An 18,937-nucleotide genomic window follows, 5' to 3' on the forward strand; every position below is an offset into this window, starting at 1 on the left:
ATTTATTTATTTATTTATCTTATTTATTTACAGAAAATCTAATTTATCTGAACTTTCTCAATTTCTTATGCTGACTTTGTTTTAAACTACAACTGCCATAAATATTTAAGATTTTAAAAAGAGAAGTATTATTTCACCTAAACTGGACTGTAATAAACAATGTCCTTAAAAATTGAATCATAGTGTCTGGAATCACTTCCGATTAGTTTATCGTCACTTCATTAGAATCGTTTCTGAAAAATCCAGATTCTTGCCTATTTGGTTAAACTGCAACATTAGTTAAAGGCTCTGAGTATTTCTCATTGTCCATAACATGTTCCCACTCGAGGGCTTCACTGAGTCAAACCTGTAGCTTGACGTTTTACCCTTACTCAGTGGCATCATGAGTCGCTCCACTCTAATAGAACTGGTAATTGGCACATACAAATCAGAGGCAGCTAGTTGTATTACCTTCTGACTGTCTCTGCTTTGCTTTTCTTTCCTTCATCTGAGGACCCCTACTACAGGCTAAAGATCATAAGCTGAGTCTCCTGGAGGAGGGAGAAGTGAAAACTTAAGGTGCTGGGTTCAGAGTTCTTAGCACAAGTTAATGCCATGCCCACAGGTACATCAGTCTAACATGAAGCAAGTAAGATATGATTTCTAGGACTTCATTTTAGAACTTGACATCATGACACTGCACAGTTTAACCCAGGACTTTGAGGCTCTGGTAGGAACCTGTAATAATGGCACTGACTTGACACTTCAATTCACATATGTACAATATCTAGCTGTGATATTTGTATTTCCTATTTTATACCCATCCTGGTTTATGAACTATTTGTATTTCCTATTTTATACCCATCCTGGTTTATGAACTAAAAAATGTGGGGGGTGAGGGGTGGTACATGTGTGTATGTGTGCATGTGTCTGTCTGTATGGTACATGCTTCTGTATGTCTGTGTATATGAGTGGTATATATGTGTGTAGTGTCTGTGTAGTATGTCTGTGTGTCTGTGTAGTGTATGTGTGTCTGTGGGGGGTGCATGTGTGTGTGTCGGTGTCTGTATGTGGTACATGTAAGTGTCTGCACCTGTGTGTGTGGTATGCATGTGGTGTATGTTTTCAGTATATGTGTGTAATACATGTGGCATATGTGTGGTATATGTATATGGTGCATGTGTGTGTAATACATGTGTATGTGTGTGGTATGTGTGAGGTACATGAGTGTGTCTGTGTGTGGTACCTATGAGTGTCTGTGTGTGGTACCTATGAGTGTCTGTGTCTGTGCGTGTGGTATGTGTATGGTGTTATGTATGTGATGTGTGTGTGTGTAATACATGTGTCTGTGTGTGGTACATGTGTGCTTACATTTGTGTAGGTGCACTAACCTGTGTGTGAATACGGGAAGGCTGGAGGAGAACGTCAGGCATCCGTCCTCCTCTCTCTCTCTCTCTCTGCTTTACACTCTTGAGACAGCCAGGGTCTCTTACCATTTTTCAGCAACACTGCCTTACCAGCAAGCCCTAGCAATCAATCCTCCTGTAACCCCAGTGCTGGGCTTACCGGCACATGCAGACACACCCAGTTTTCTGCATGGATGCTGGGGATCTGATCATGGGTCCTCATGCTTGTACATCAAGCTCTCTTGCCCACTAAGACATGTCCCCAGCCCATGACAAAAAAGGTTTTCTACAGATAGTAAGTACATGCTCAACAAGGACCACGTTGTATATGAAGTTTTAAATGCTGGGGTTTATTCTTACCTGGAATTCCTGGGAGTTTTCTTACATAAAAATATTTTCCTATCAATAAACTAGTAGCAATTATGATAATGCTCCTCCATGAATAGCAATTCCTACCTCTGATTTAATCATAATTAATACCTTTACCAATAAAAATATAATCTTATCTATATAATATTCACAAAACAGGTTGGATTTTGAAAAACTATTAGTTATGATAGTTTAAATATTAATGTATAGAATAGAATTAATGTTACCACAGTATCAACTCTAGATCATGACTGCTTATGGTGAAGCCATACAATTTATAACTGTATGACATTACAAGGAATAACTGGTTATATTCTACTTTTAACTACTAATTGAGGAAAATATTTTTCTGATAGCAGAAGTCATTGCAATTTTTTGTATAAAACTTGAGTGTTTTGCTATACAGCTCCCAGACAACCGAAGACATTCCAAGTTCTCCTTAATTACTCAGCCTGTGTTCCTTCAAGCTTTGTGACTCCTCTTGAGGATATCTCAAGGTATCTTAGAGGCTGCACCTCAAAAGGCCTGGCAGAGATCTCAGCAATGTGTAGAAGTGGACGAAGGAGGGGACCTGAGTCCAGAGAGTACAGGATAGGTAGATTAAGAACGTTTCTCAATGTGAGAACACTCGTGTATAACATATATATTAAAAACAAACAATATAATTTATAATATGAGTTACACTATACATATTAGATATAATTTATAAATAAATAGATTATCGGGAATCACAAGATAATTTTAGCACTAACACTAAAATGGCTTTTGGAAATTTCAAAACAAAGAAGTGATCTGTGCTTCACGATATAGAGATGCATGAATCGTGGTGACAGAGGCAGATGTGATTGTAATCTTCAGAAACATGCATGTTGGGAGGTTATGTCAAGTATAGAAAGAAGTTCCACTAGTTGACGGTAGTCAGTAAGAGGCCTTCCATTGACCAAACCTGAAAGACATGTGCTGAGAGACTCGGAAGCAGCACTCTTTTGTAGCTCAGCCCTCACAGAAGGAAAAGTCTTACAGAGTGAGCTATCTGTTCAGAATTAGAATTACAGAACTGTGAAACTATAGGGACGATATGAGAGCACTCAACCACTAAAGCAAGGCTGATACATTTGCCGTGGACTCATGCTGCAGAAGAGTGTGGCCTGAGAGACTCTGTAACTGATTAATATGTCTAACATCCATAGAAGCTACAAGGACTTCTGATGAAAAGGGACATTGTTTAATCAACACAATCAAAAGAAAGCAAGAATGAAGGATCCTGAGAAACTATGGCAGATGCTCCAATAGTCAATCTTCTGCTCTGTTCCTTGCCAATTTTCAAAGATAGAATCCATGGATTGAAGGAGAGGGTAGGAGCCCCAGGGGCAGAACCCTGCATGGGTCTATGGTGACATTTCTCTGGTCTCTAAGAGGACCACATGTATTTGAACACCGAGGAGAAAGAAGTCTTGACATAAGTTAAAGAAAATTGCATAAGAGCTCAGGTTAACATGTCTACCCTGGTAATGAGGCAACATCATTACTCTCTAGTGCAGTCCAGTTTTTTTTAAAGAGAAAGAGGGCTAGTAATCTACCTTGATGGCATGGGACTTGCTCAGCAGATACCAGGCCCTGGATTCAATCTCCAGCAGAGAAAGGGTAGGAGGAGGGGAGGGAGGGAAAGGAGGAAAAGAGGGATGAAGGAAGGGCTGGAGGTAGAAAGAAAAGGAGGAATGGGGAGGGACGAAAGGAAGGGTCAGTGATGGGAGGAAGAAAGTCAGTCAATCCGGGACTGAAGCTGATTTATGGAGTCCAAACCTGGTCACCAATTAGACAATAAAAAACGTCAAAAGAGGGAACTGGCAGATCTCAACATTGGTTTCTGGAGTCTTATGTAAGAACCATTATAGCAACGAGCCTAAGTGACCATCATACAACCCTTCCAGCCAAATAGAATAAAAACTAATGTATTCTCAAAAAAAACTGGTATGAGATGATTTCAAATGATTAAACTTTGAAAAACATGTTAGCAGTATTGGTTTTCACATTTATTTTATTCTGTGTGTGCGTGTGCAAGTGAGGGGGGGCAGACATATCCCACAGCTTGACTGTGGAAGTCAGAAGACAATTTTCAGGAGTCGGTTCTCTCCTTCCACTGTGTGGGTTCCAGGAATTGAACTCGGGTCATCATCGGGCTTGGCCTCAAGCACCCTTACCCACTGAACACTCTTGTCGGGCTCTTGTGTTTTTTAAAGTTATTATCTACCTTAAAGACTGAAGGAGCAGAGGCAGATGTGTGCACCCCAACACATTCCATTTAATTTATCAGTTCAGATGCTACAAAGCCAGATGAAACCAGGGGAAAATGCTGGAATGTGTGAACTGAACCAGTGTGCTCTGATTACATTTACCACGTTTGGGAATCTTTTAGCACTTAGCATTTGATATGTCAGGTAAATTCTTTCCCATGTCTCTCTGAAAGAAATTTTTAAATTTTTCTATTAATTTTCAGTGTTAGCAATATATTTTCATGGGTTTGTTCTGGGCTTTTAACTCCTTTGGATATTATCCAAGTACAGTGCAAAGTCACATGAAACAAGGAAAACTGCACATCACTCGGTCCATGATATCAGTGACATCATGTTAAAGTGAATGAACAGAAAATAGCAGGTACACTGAAGGTGAGAGAGAGAGAGAGAGAGAGAGAGAGAGAGAGAGAGAGAGAGAGAGAGAGGCAGATAAGACCTACGAACAATCATAGGTCCTCATGTTTGTGAAGCTTCTGGGGTTCAGTGGTCCAAAGCATGTTAGAAAATTTCCTCCAATACAAAGAGCAAATCATTGCATTTCCTAATTTTTGTCAGCCTCTTTGGTTCCTAGAGACAGCACATTCCACATGTAGGAATACTGTCATGATCCATTTAGTAGAGAGCATTAAATTCTGCCAGCTTACAGTGGCAACCAAAGCAGTTAAGGGCTCTGTGGCAGGCCTGAGATGACAGTAGCCCTGTCACTCCAGGCTCCTGAAGAGACAGGAGAGGAGAAATGATCCCTGTGGTAAAAGCATCAATAGATGAATTACAGCACGAATCCTAGGAGAGTATTTTATATCTTTCAAAAGCATCTTGTGTTATGTTACTATACTCTGGTGAAGAAGTATCTGCCAATGAATCACTAGATATCGTGGGCTGCGTTCTAACAGATCTCTAAGTCATAAACCTGCATTAAAAGGAGCCATCTGGGATTGGCCATGAGCACGACCAGGGCTGTGCAAGTGGGTAGCTCAAAACCCCCATGTCATCTCCTATTACAGTACCAGGTCTTTCACTAAACTCATATATTTGGAAACAGGGGAGATAGTGATGTCCATCTGAAGAGGAGGAAACAGCTGGGGTTGGGGTGTGGATGGGTCAACTTGGTGTGTAAGTTCAGACCCAAAGTGGACTCTTGCTGTACCAAGGCTACTCAGGAGTCCTCTAGAGACATGGATATAAGAAATAAATCCTTATGGTCCATTTTCAGTATGAAGTGTGTTTAGAGCTTATCCAAGAATCACAGATGGGCAGAAGGCAGTAGGCCCTGTCCCCTAGATGGCAGCAGGAACCTGCTTATCTATATGCTCTCGGTCCATCGTAGGGTTAAAAAGTTATAAGCAGATGGCTATGTCCTGAGCCTACATAGCAGAAGAGGAAGGAATATTGAATTCAGGATATGTATTAGATAAGGTTTTTCATCCTGAATCCATAGGATGGGAAATTTAGGGAGGGAGGGGACAGTGCTAGACCCCTTGAAGACTGTATCTCCTAGAAGAACTCAGTCAATGAGAAATTCAAGGAGCATGGCAATGCACCAGGGGCTATAAAACCACTACTGTGTGCCAATTGGTGTGCCAGCCATTTTTGACACTTCTCTAAGCTGACACTAGACTTTGCAAAGGTGCAAAAGTAAAGGGCTTCATTTGCTACTCTGAGTCTCTGGTACTTTTATTATAACATGGGGGTCATTTGTTTCTCACAAAGGTGAGAAGAAATCTTCACCAGGAGCATAAGTTCAGGTGGAGCATGTTCATGCACATTATAAAAATGATAATGGCCTGATATTAAAATATATGAACTAGACAGCCATAGTGAATGGCTGGGCTAGTTGGTCAGGGACCTAGAAAGAGAAAGAATGAAGAAGTGATATGTAGGTAAACATGTAAGAGTAAAAACCATGAAGATCATTGTCTCATATGTTAATGCCCACCAGAGAAAACTCACCTTGTAAGAACTAAGTGTTGGTATAACCCTAGCGTCATACTTGGCACCAAGTAGATCACCCACAGAAGCAGTGGGAGATGCTATGTTTAGGTCCAATAGTATGGGATGACTAAGTCATTCAAAAATGACTTAGTTCCGGTCACTGTCGAACATCTCACCTGCCAGCAAGACAGCAAAGCTGAGCGCCTAATATGGCACCATCTCTCAAACAGAACAACTAGCTATTGAGAGGAAAACTGATGACACTGAACCCTTTCTTAGAAGGGGCAGCAACTTAACCTTGACTGGAATCAGCACACCTGTGTCTGACATGCCTATGCAAGATCTTCTACAACACTGTCAGTCCAGAGAAAACGTTTCATGGCAAGGGAGGTACAGGAGTGGACATGTGACCATGAGATAAGAAAAGCCTTCCTCATTTGTTTTAAAAGTCAATCTGGGTGACATGCCCACCCAGAATCTGCTGAACTGATAGAGATACAACGGTCTTTGAAGGCTACATATAACATGGGCTTGAGCTTTGAAAGGATAGCGTATGACCACCATGCTCTAGATTCAGTACACTTGAGAAATCTATGATCATTCCATGGTGCTGTGTCCCTATGGCAACACACATGGTTTCAGACACCAAGAAGAGTTAGTAGAGTGGCCCTGCCTACACTCATCTCCACTATCCCACTGGGGGAATTGATACTCAAATTCACAACTCTAAGCTCTAAGAATCAGAAGTCATATGGCAAACATCTCCACCATGAGAGATAACTAGATGCTCCCAAAGTTGAAACTATCACTGTCTCTAATTACTTTTGTGTCAAGAGACCAGCAGGCACAGAAAGGAATCATCATACTGTTGGGAGTAATTGAATCTGATTATTAGGGGGATACAGAGCTGTTATTTGACAACAGAGACTTGAATACATCTGGTACCCGGGTGATTCACTGATCGGGCCTTTGTAACTTTCTGAACACTTTTCATAATAAACAGAAGAGTACAGAAGATGGGGGGATCAGACTACCCAAGGGAAGGGCTCCTTGTGCCCCATATGCACCTAGTCAGGCCACCTAGACACAAGTGCTAGTGAAGAGTGAGGCAAATCCACAATAACTTCTTCATCAGCAAAACCGGACCAGTAGATAGCAAAGTGAAGCTCATTTCCCACAGTTGTCTCTAGCAGCAGAAACTCACACATAATTAGGAGTTATTAGACCTGTGTCCTAGACTTTCACCAGAATAATTGAAGAGCCTTTCCTGACAATGATGAGAAACAACTTGGACATACATTTAGACTTACCTGACTTGTTTCATCAAGTGTGAGTGTATTTTTAAAGTAGTTCTTCCTGACAGAAAGTAAAAGCCCCACTTATAAGAAAAACCTTGATTTCTGCTTCTCAACTAATTACTCAGTGTGCAGTTCTCTATTTATATAGAAAAATTAAGCACTTTAACACTGCGGTAACTGACTTTTAAAACAAATGAGGAAGGCTTTTCTTAACAAGATAGATTTCATCTTTTATATAATTTCTTACCATATTTCATTGCGCTTTTTTCCTTTTTCAGTATGGGGAAGGAAGCCAGGTTTTCGGGTATGCTAACCATCCTCTGCCATTGAGCCATACCTCCCCCACTGCTTTATTTTTTAGCTGCATGAAGCGTTTTCTGACATCAATATCTGAAGTGTTTGTCACTCCTAGGCTCTACACCGGGGCAGACTGAGAAGTGTGCTTTTCCTCATAAAGTGGTTCAAAGAAAGCGACTTGAAAAGGTGGTGAGCACAGAGGACCAGAGTCTGGTCTAGCACAGATGCACTGTGGATATAAAGAAACAGGGAAATGAGGAGTGGCAGTTGGAATCTACTTCGCTTACACTCCCCAAGCTTGGTGAGTCAGAGACCAATCACCATGGCCTGGGAATGTTCGCAGGCCCATGGGTAAAGGTCAGCTTGATGACATCAGAACTTCCTTCCATCCCCTTTTCATTCACTGAACTCTCCTCCAACCCCCCAGTCCTTTCTCCTCTCACCCAGCATGCCTCTCTGCTTTCCTCTCCCTGTTTCTCCATGTTTTTAAAAGGGTTCCCACTCCCCTTTCCTCTAATTCTCCTGAATATCTTCTTTTCTTCATCTCTCCAGAGAGTATTCCATTTCAGCCTTTCTGAGGATTTCTTGGTATACTGATTACTTTCTTCCCTGCTGTGACAAACTACCTGACAAAAGCAACTTAAGGAATGAAAAAGATTTGGGTTCAGAGCTGGAGGAGCAGTCCATCATGGCAGAGGAGGCGTGGCTGCAGGAGCAGGAGGCAGCTGGTCACATTTCATCCTCCGTCAGGAAACAGAGAGAGAATTCTGAATGCGCATGCTCGGCTCACTCCCTTTTTATTCAGTCCGGGACCCCAGTCTACGGAAGTGCTGTACACACTCATGGTGGGTCTTACTTTCTAAATTAAACCTTTGCAGAAACACCCTCAAACACACCCAGAGTTATGATTCCCTGGTGATTCTAAATCCTGACAAGTTCACAGTCACAATTAACCACCCCAGTAATCTATTATCTGGTAAGAATAGCATTATATGCAATGTCAATATGTTACATGTTTTATAGACAGAAACATGTTTTTATATCTATGGATTTTTAAGCTTCTCAAGATTTCTATGCTTTGTCAGCTAAAAGAGAAAAGAAGTCATATATTTTCTTCTTTCCCTTTTGATAAATACTAAATTGTTTTTATTGTTATTGGGATATAGATTGTAAGTGATTTTTCATGTTCAAAAAGGAAGTTGCTATTGTTGACAGACATCTAAATATGCCTTACAGTTATCATATGCTGTATACTAACGCTGATTTATGCACATGTGGTAGTGACTTTGAAGGATGGGGATATGCAAATCATTCAAAACAACATTTTGATTATATTGTTTATTTCTAAATAACTATATTTGAAGTGGTCAATTTACAAAAATATTTGACATGCTACTATATCTATATTACACTTGATAAAACTCAAAGAGAATAGACCACATACAGACTACGTGTGGAAAGTTAGAAATCAAAATCACAGATTTTTTGGAGGCTCATGTCTAGAGTCAGATTCTGCAGAAAAATAAGGTACATATGTACAGGCCAAATTTCTTCCACTAAGAAAGAGAGGACAAGAGACAACAAGTATCTTGGGACCATCTGCCTCTTGGGATCAGAAAAACCACAAGCAGGATGGGCGTGAGCATTGGTTGGGACATCAGGGAGTGTCCCCATTCTGGCTATGACCTGCAATTTTGGACTCTGCAGCAACAGCTCCAGTATCAGCAGCCAGAAAGGGATGTGAAAGTCGGTCACGACTGAATAAAGAGCAAAGGCTTCCAGGGTAACCAAGGCACTTCATGGGCTGTAACGACATAGACACTGACATTCCAGAGACCAGGGGGCAGTGACAATTGCAGAGTGACTCTGCAGGGCAAAACCAGAGGATATCACCACCTGAAGACTGCAGCAAGAAGCCCTAAGTATCTTGTCTCCTTAAAAAAAAAAAAAGTGTTAAAGTTATAAATAAAATGCAAAAACCTGTAGAGTAATATACAGCTTGATGAGTTAAGCATACACCTGTGAAACCAGCGCCACAAATTGTGCCAATAAGTCACTCCTCCCCACCAGAGCTCCCTCCCACCTGATTTATTTTCAGAGATAAGAAAACTTACATAAAGGCTGGAGAAGTAGCTTAGTGGTACAGTGGTTACCTAGCATTCATGAGGTCCTACATTCAATTCCCAGCACCACAAAATGGGAAAGAATGAAGGAAAGAAAGGAAGGGAGAGCGAGAGGGAGGGAGAAGGAGAGAAAAAGAAAAGCTGCCACGAAAACTACCCTGTCAGTAAAATTTTATATATGTAGCACAGCACTGCCAACTGCAGAGGCCATGCTGCACAATAGATCTCTAGGGCTTACTCATTTTATGTTACCAAAACTGTGTACCCTCTGACTACTACCTCCCTAATGCCCCCCTGACATGACTCCAAATGACATTACCAGAGCAAAATAAGTCGGACACCAAAAGAGAAAGATGCCATGATGCCATTTCTAAGAGGCACCTAATGGCGTCAAAGAGGAGGATGACTTTGCACCTCCTCCTACTCAGCCACTGACAGGAGAGAAGCCAGACTTCCAGCAGTTGTCCGGGGGCCACATGGAGAACTGAAATCCTGCCCTTTCTATTACCCACTCTACACCTCCTCCATGATCCTCCTGAGGCCAGTGGTGAAGGATGCTTCCAGAACAGCTGGATAAGCTCACAGGCAGGCAAACAATCAAACCTGCCCAACCGGTACACACATCTTCACCCTTGAACTTCCATTCCTTGTCCCTACCCTAGCAGAATATCTGTACAGCTGATTCCCAATGCATACTCATGTTCAGATTGTTTCACAATGAGTTCTTAGTTTCTTTAGTGGAATATTCCACCAAGCTCCAGGTCAGTATTTGCCACTTCTTTTTTTTTGGCGGGGGGGGGGGGCTTATAATCCCTTTAACTGTGAATATCTCAACTGAACACCATGGAATGTTTTTAATTACTTTTTCATTTATGAATTACAAAAAAGCTATTAGTGTGTGCATTACTTTAAGTGTATTTTACATACTGTTCCTTACACTTCTTTTTTAATGATATTAATTGTAATCAAAGAGTAGCTTTCCCATTTTCCCATTATATACGCTTCAAGAACAAATAGTTCATAGTGAAGTGTAGTGTTCAGTTAGGGAACTGAAAAGTACCAAAAATGTAGATCTGAGTTTCTTCACTAAGTGTCAATGTATGAAAAACTGCTTTTAAGATTTGGGGACTGAAATTTTTGAGCAGTGAGTTTCAAAAAAAAAATAGCTGTTTTGTTTTGTAATGTTTATGTTTCTATATGAAGAAATAAATGGTCAGCTTCCCAGCTGTGATTGACAAACATATTTCCACAAATACACCACCGCTGGGTTTAGATGCCTGGTCCTCTGAAGGAGCGAAGAGTCAAATCAGCTGTAATCACTACTGTGATTTTCCTCTGCATTTTGATATTTTAAAGAAGCGCAAACCGCTCATTGTTGCATGGATTTCCTGAATGAACAGGAGTAGACTGGGTGAAGATAGTCAGTTACTAGCTCGTTGGTAGACTTACCACATATTCTGTTTAAACCATTGATTGAATACAGATTTATATTGAATACTGTTTGCTAGAGAGAGCCCATCTTTCTCTCCACCCAGCAATCCACCCTTTCCTGCCCTATATCCCATTCTAAAAAGTTGACTTTTACTGATTGGCTTCAGTCGAATCCCTTGAGATCTGTTTTGCACTGGATTTAGGCATTCGAGATTGAAGGTAAATCGGGATATTTATGCACCCAGCTGAGAAGGCATCTCAGGCTGGTGGACCTTGTGCCCTCACAGCCTCCTGACTCCTCAGGACTAACTTTTCCAGTGCTCTCGCCAGTAGTAATCCCTGAGTTTTCAGTCTGTCTTGTGGTCCCCCTGCCCCACCCCACTCACACATTTTAGATACCCTATTGACTAAATTCTCAGCAAATTGCATGACTTGAGTGTGGATGCTTCATCTCTTTCCTAATCAACGGGCTCTTTCATAATACAGAACTATGAATGACAACATGTAAAAGTACATAATGGTTATAAACTTGGCAGGCTGGGGTTCAGCTCATGATAAAGGAACTATGCGATTGCATCAGGAGCTCTCTCCCGGGAGAGCCACTAACAACCACACATATGCAGCCAAATATACATTAAAGGCTCAAGAGAAAACCACTCCAAATGCTTACTGTATTGTAGAATTTAAAAAGTAGAAATTGAAATCAAACTCTGTTAACATTCCTTTAAAATCCCCAGAGTTTACAAACTATGACCAAACACACACACACACACACACACACACACACACACACACAGACACACACACACACAGACACACACACACACAGACACACACACACACAGACACACACACACACAGACACACACACACACAGACACACACACACACAGACACACACACACACAGACACACACACACACAGACACACACACACACAGACACACACACACACAGACACACACACACACAGACACACACACACACAGACACACACACACACAGACACACACACACACAGACACACACACACACAGACACACACACACACAGACACACACACACACAGACACACACACACACAGACACACACACACACAGACACACACACACACAGACACACACACACACAGACACACACACACACAGACACACACACACACAGACACACACACACACAGACACACACACACACAGACACACACACACACAGACACACACACACACAGACACACACACACACAGACACACACACACACAGACACACACACACACAGACACACACACACACAGACACACACACACACAGACACACACACACACAGACACACACACACACAGACACACACACACACACACACACACACACACACACACACAGAGGATTTCCTAAGTGAAGTAGCTATTTTTTATCTTATCTCAATGAGTACATTATGGAACAATGTGGGGGGGGGCTGGGTAGAACTAGAAGTATAAGAACGGGCAGTTCAACTAATGGAAGCTACACAAAGCACCAGAACTTGAAGTGGATGTCCAGTCCCTTGTTCTGTAAACAGAAATAAAGCCATTAGCCTTCCTCCAGTCCAGGGCAGAAGCCGAGATCCCGAGGAAGGTTGTTTATTATCCAGCAAGGAGAAAGATGTCTAAAACCATCCATCTCATAACTGCTTGAGTCTAAGGATTTATGGGCAAAGGGACTATAAACACAAGAGATAAACGTTTAACGATACTGCTTTATGGGAACACTGTGTGACTAGCCAGGACATATCCAGTGATAACCATGGTGTTCTGCAAATTGAGAGTACTTGAGGATGCTGCCTAAGAGCATTGGCCAGGGAAGAAGCCAGGGCAGATATCACTGGGTACAGGGAGTTCAAAACATCCAAGCTAGTTGACTAAGCCACAATAAAAGGAGGTCACAAAAGGGAGTGCAGTGTGATTCTGGGGATATTCCTCATAAAGGATATTGTGTTTTTGGACTTTCATTTAATGAAATTCCTCCAACTCCACTATAACTTGAATCTCTGAAGTGGTGTCAGGCCCTGGGCTCTCCAGGATGATGTTTTTCCAAAGAGACATACCTATTCATCAAGGGCTTTTCCTACAGTCACATTCCTGACTCCAAAACTAGCTACATCTGATTGTCATGACAGTCTCTTCGCTCTTCTCTTTCATATTCATACATCCTCTCTCTCTTTCTAACTCTGGATCTCACTCTTGCTCTGTTGCTCTACCCTCTCCATGTAAAGTAAAAGAAACTCCACAAGCCCTAAGGTTACGCTACAAAGGAAGAGGTAGCTACACAGACCCAGTGTAGGGAAATCATACGAGACCAGAAGATTGGCCGCCTTCTCCCACGTAAGGTTCCAATTTCAATCTTTCCACACCCTCCTTCCTCATGTTCTTTTCACCTCACTTTCTGCCTTAAGTCAACAGTCTCTCCTCTTCACAGACCAAAGGAAAACCAACTGAGAGCCAGATGATTGATCAAGACAAGATAATACTAGTTACAATGGAAGGACGTGCCCTAGATCATCCAGAAAAGAACTTGGTAACCGACGACTACAGCTTGCTATGGTCTTCCCGGACAGAGGAGTAACAGCCAAAATCAATGCAACTTTTTCCATGTGTTCCCGACCCTCCAAACCCAGCCCCAGATGGCCAATGCTTCTTTTACACTGCTAGCGTAAAAAATGCTATGCTGATCAACTCAATCTGATGCTTGACCCAAAACAGTTATGTGGATAAGTAAATAAATTAACAACGAATTGATGAAGAATATATTCTCTGAAATTATGTTGTTCTCTGCAAAATCAGAACTCCCCTTTACTGATACCCACTGGCTTCTTACTGACAGCATTCAAAAGCATCCTCGCAGTGTGTTACACTTATATCTTCCTGACAGATTATGGCATCTGTAAAATCAACCTTTATACATTGTAAAAAAGCATATAATGTAGACTATATGGTATTTAATGGTCTATAGTCACAACACTGCCACTGTTGCCTTGCCTCCCTTTTCCGAGTGCCACTGTAACCTGAGGGACATACATCACCACCACTGACAAAGGTGTTTTTTTTTTTTTCTTTTTTTAAACCTGTACAGTGTCCTAAGAGAGCAACGTGTTTCTAGTTTATGACCAGGTGGTGTTCAAACAGTTCCCTATAGCATTAGGTGTCATGATACACACACTCACAATTGTGTGCCAGGGAAATATTAGTGCTCAACCATCCTCTTTTATTTTATTTTTATTTTTTGCTATTACTGATCAAATGCATAGGGTGGGCCAGTAATCTTCATGAGGAACTTTTAATATAATAGGAAAATGAGTGCTTTCAAAAGTCAACAATTCATTGTACCAATGTAGCCATCTTTCTTAAAAAAAAACAAACAAACAAACAAACAAAAAAACCTGTTGATTCTTCTTACTTAGCGAGCATCTCTGTTTGTGGTGAGTTCTAGAACAACTGAAATACCTCTTCCAACAAGAGGACCTGGAGAAACAAAGCCTTTCAGAAAAGAACACAAAAGCATGGAACATCACGTTTGGGGACAGGACTTGTCTACCTCGGGTGCTTGCAAAGGCCTGAGGAGCCAGCTGCAGAGGCCATGGGTGGCTTGGTCCTTACCTTACCACACTGCTTACATTTTCCCTCCTGCCGCCGTCTGTGTACCCAGTGATGACGCACAAAGTTCTGTAGGAAAACGAAGTTAAATGAGTACGTTTTTATTTTGCAATCCTCAGTGAACATTGGTTGATGTTTGGACTGGAGATTTACATAAACCATAATCCAAGACCATGAAATCACAAAAAACGAATATGTATAGGTATGAATTGTTTGACAATAAACATATACTCAGAAAATAAAATGAAGCTCATTCTCTACCCCCAGTGATAGTCCACGCTGTGGGTTCTACTTATTATCCCTTCAGTCCTTGTCTCTAGTGCAAAGGCCACAGCGGCCTGCTCTCATTCCATTTCTTGGTAGTAAAAACCATACAGATTTGTGAGCAGGCTACCCTCAGCTGGGAGGTAAGTGACACTCACAAAAGAAATACCCAAAGAGTGATGAAAGGGTAAAGGAAAGAAACTTGCACAATAATATTCAATTCAATAGAATAGATTTGTCCAATACTTTACATGGTAGGCACAAGATATTAGTAAACCTAGCTGCAAGGAACTTACAGAAATCAGTTTCTCAGGAACAAATACATCTCCTGATAAGGGACAGTGACTTGAGAAATTGTCACTAAAATGAAAAAAAACATCAAAGACAAGGTGTGGACAGACAGGTGATGGTTTCACAATGATGGTTGGTCACCTTGAACTAGACTAGCTTTCAAAGCCTATTCTTGTCTTAAACTATAGGAAACACAGAAAGTCTTTCATGTGTCCCAAGCAGATAACAACCCCTGGATGTGGGGTATCCCTGGGGTAGAGTCTAGCAACCTCCATATCCTCTAGTTCTTAGAACATTACAAGAGAATGCTATTCTCAGTACTAAAGATGATAATCCCTAGTTCAACTCATCCCTCATAGACCAAGAGACCTATGGAGCTTCCTTCCCTGTCACTCTTACCCTTTCCTGGGAAAATACAATTTACCTGATATTAGCATGCCTCCTTCTAGAATATAGACATGATCTCTATTTTCCTTGTAACAAGACCCTTAATATATGTCACCAACAAACTGCCTGTATGTATGCATAGGCAATTTGTACAATATATAGGCAATTTTTTGTGTGTATATGTATATATAAATACAAATTTGCATACAATTTTACTCACACGTACACATGCACACACATACTCAAATGTATATGGCATATATATGGCACAGTTCTAAGCAGAGACAGGTTTTGAAAGCAGATCAGTCTATGACTATAGGACCCTGAACATGCCTGATCTCAGAAGCTAAACAGGGTTAGGACCTGGATAGGAGAAAACAGGTCACTGTGGCTGAAAGAAGAAATGTTATATGAAAGCATGAAATTTGGGGTGACAAGAAGACCTTGAACAAACATTAGCATTTTAATACCAAAATATAGCCTCTATTTCTCCTGATAACGTCAAATCAACCTGAAGAAGAACAAAGTGAAATCCTGGGAGGGATACCGGCCATTTGATGACAGTAAGATACAAAGGAGCATAATGATTCCATGAATCCATGTCATTTTCATCTTGTTTTTCCCACTGCCACCATTTAATAAAACAAAAACACAACCTTATATTGTTCTCAGAATCTAATAAGAATAGCTAGCCCTCACTCAGTACACAACACTTTTAATAATATTTTACATGGAGCAGTTCTTATAAACTTTTTAAAAATTTTTATTTATTTTTATTTTATGTGTATGCATGTATTGCCTACATGTAGGGAAGTGCACCCATGTTGTGCAATGCCTGCAGACGTCAGAAGAAGCTGTCGGATCCCCTGGGACTGGAGTTATGGACAGTTGTTAGCTGCCATGTGGGTGCTGGGATTCGAACCTGGGTCTTCTGCGAGAACAACCAGTGTTCTTAACCGCTGAGCCATCTTTCCAGAGCAGTTCCTTTAATCTTTGTGAGAATACTAGTGAACAGAGATGCTGCTCAGTAGGCATGTACCAAGGAAGAGCCTGGAGTGGTTAAAATACCGAAATACCTGTTTTGCCCCTGCCACCTGCCATCCCCTTGCCTGCTCGCTTGCTGTTACACCCTCAACCCTGAAACCATGTTTACTTTCTCTGTTTTTTTTTTTTTTTTTTTTTTTTTTTTTTTTTTTGGCTTTTTGAGACAGGGTCTCCCTGTAGCCCCAGCTGTCCTGGAACTCACTATGTAGACCAGGCTGGCCTTGAACTCACAGAGATCCTCCTGCCTCTGCCTGGAGTGCTGGGATTAAAGGCGTGCACCACCACGCCCGGCATACTTTCTCATTTTTAAGCAATTAAAGTGCAAATGCATGACTTCTCTAGTCACAGGAATCTTCTTTCAATAATCTCTCTTATGAAAGCAAATCAGGTGGCCTAAGAAAAAACCACTGGGTCTACCCCCAAGAACTTCAGAGGACTAGGCTGGGCCCAGCTGAGGGGAGATGTCTGTACGAAAGTCAATATTCATATGGACAATTCTGGGTTCCATGGCTGGCTGTGGCTTGCAAGACAGTGGCAGCAGCTGCAAGAACATGTCAAGTTATCAGTGGTCACCACGTCAGCTAAGTGCAAAACCTGTCCTGACCGGAGATGGATGTCCTGGACCATCCACCTGCTCACTTGGCAGGTGAGGCTGTTGCAGAGCCCTCAGCTTTTGCTAGAGATAATTTAAGTTTATGAAAAAAAGGTCAAGGACTAGAGCCTCTATCAACTGTAGTAGAGCCTACATCACAGGACTGTAGGGCACCTCCTCAGAGGGTCTGAGTTTAGTTAGCTCTGTCATCTTCCTTTTGCAGATGAAGAAAATGAAGTGTAGAGGTCACTTCAAATGTACAAGTGATAGCAAAGATTCCAGCTCTAACTGACTGGCACCAGACTGTCTGCTTCTTCTGATGAAGGTTTAGATTCACTGCTTCCACATGACACACCAACAAATACTGTCAATGACAGAAGTGCAAATATTGAATATATTTAAAATGTCAAGATGATAATTAAAAAGCACAGAAAAGTTTAATATAATTTTTGTGAGTTTAGCAAAAACATAAAGAGAATGAACACTATCATTGATGCTAAAAGAAATTCTGTACTTGTTGAGATTATAAATCACTCAGTGACTATCAATTTAAGAAGGGAAATGTTAGGAGAATTGGATGTAATTATCTATGAGAAATCATGGCTGACTCATGGGATCATTTAGCTAGTGACAGCTCCACTCAAAAGATTCAAGCAATAATTTTCTCAAATCAACAATTATTTAGAAATTAGATGGCTGACTTGATCATTTATACTGCAACATATTAGCATTTGTCAAGCAGATTTATACTATCACAAAGTTCAGTTAACTTATGAAATAAAACTTTAAACTTTTAAAAAAGTATTGTGACTATCTACCATTAGACATAGTTAAGATTATCTTTCTTAGAGCTGCAGAGATGGCTCAGCAGTTAAAAGCACTGGGTGCTCTTGCACAGGACCCAGGTTTAGTTCCCAACACCTACACTGTGGCTAAGAACAGTCTGAAACTCCAATTCCTCGGTATTCAGCACTCTCTTCAGGGCTCAGTAGGCATTGCATGTACATGGTACACATATCCATATAGGCAAACTCAAACACAGAAAATAAAAAATGAATAAATAAAAGATTATCCTTCCTAAAAAAATAAGCAGGAAATTGAGGATGAAGGCACAGGTAAAGTAAATACAAAATTAATATTATAGAAGAAAGTAAGAAACCTCCTCCACTCTGTAGCTGTATGATTTAAGGTATCAAGCAGCCTTCTATTCAGAGTTCTTCTTGGGCCTAATGCAAATTTTTTCTCATGCTTAAACATAGTTTGAACTAAATAAATATCCAATAAATAGTTGTTGAATCGAGTTGAAATCTGAACCTTATTTATTTGACCATTAAACCCTGTGGTTGCCATTTGGGGAGGGAGAATTCGTCAATAAGGGGGGAAAAAAAAAAACCCAAATTGCTGTTGTTTTCAAACCCTTGTTTCCTAAGCATACTCATTTTCACACCATTTGCTTTTGATTTTTTGTTCATGTCTCCTAATGATTGGACTTTTAATCAGATACTTCACACTTTTTTCTTCAGATGATTATTGATAGCTCCTAAATTGTTGGACTGAAATTAGATTTTTCACACTGTGTTCTTTTGACCATAAGTCATAGCTC

The 18,937-nt window shown here is 40.9% G+C and overlaps 1 protein-coding gene across 1 annotated transcript in view; it reads right to left on the reverse strand.

Moving 5' to 3' along the window:
• Dgki (diacylglycerol kinase iota) overlaps window positions 1–18,937 on the reverse strand; it is a 318,581-nt gene that overhangs the window by 265,116 nt on the left and 34,528 nt on the right. The window contains exon 4 of the mRNA XM_017795687.1: window positions 14,760–14,825. The gene's annotated coding sequence lies outside the window, so the exon portion shown is untranslated. The remainder of the gene's footprint in view (window positions 1–14,759; window positions 14,826–18,937) is intronic.

Source organism: Nannospalax galili, unplaced genomic scaffold (assembly GCF_000622305.1).
Source record: "Nannospalax galili isolate Female #2095 unplaced genomic scaffold, S.galili_v1.0 scaffold307, whole genome shotgun sequence".
In the NCBI taxonomy this organism is placed as follows: Eukaryota; Metazoa; Chordata; class Mammalia; order Rodentia; family Spalacidae; genus Nannospalax; species Nannospalax galili.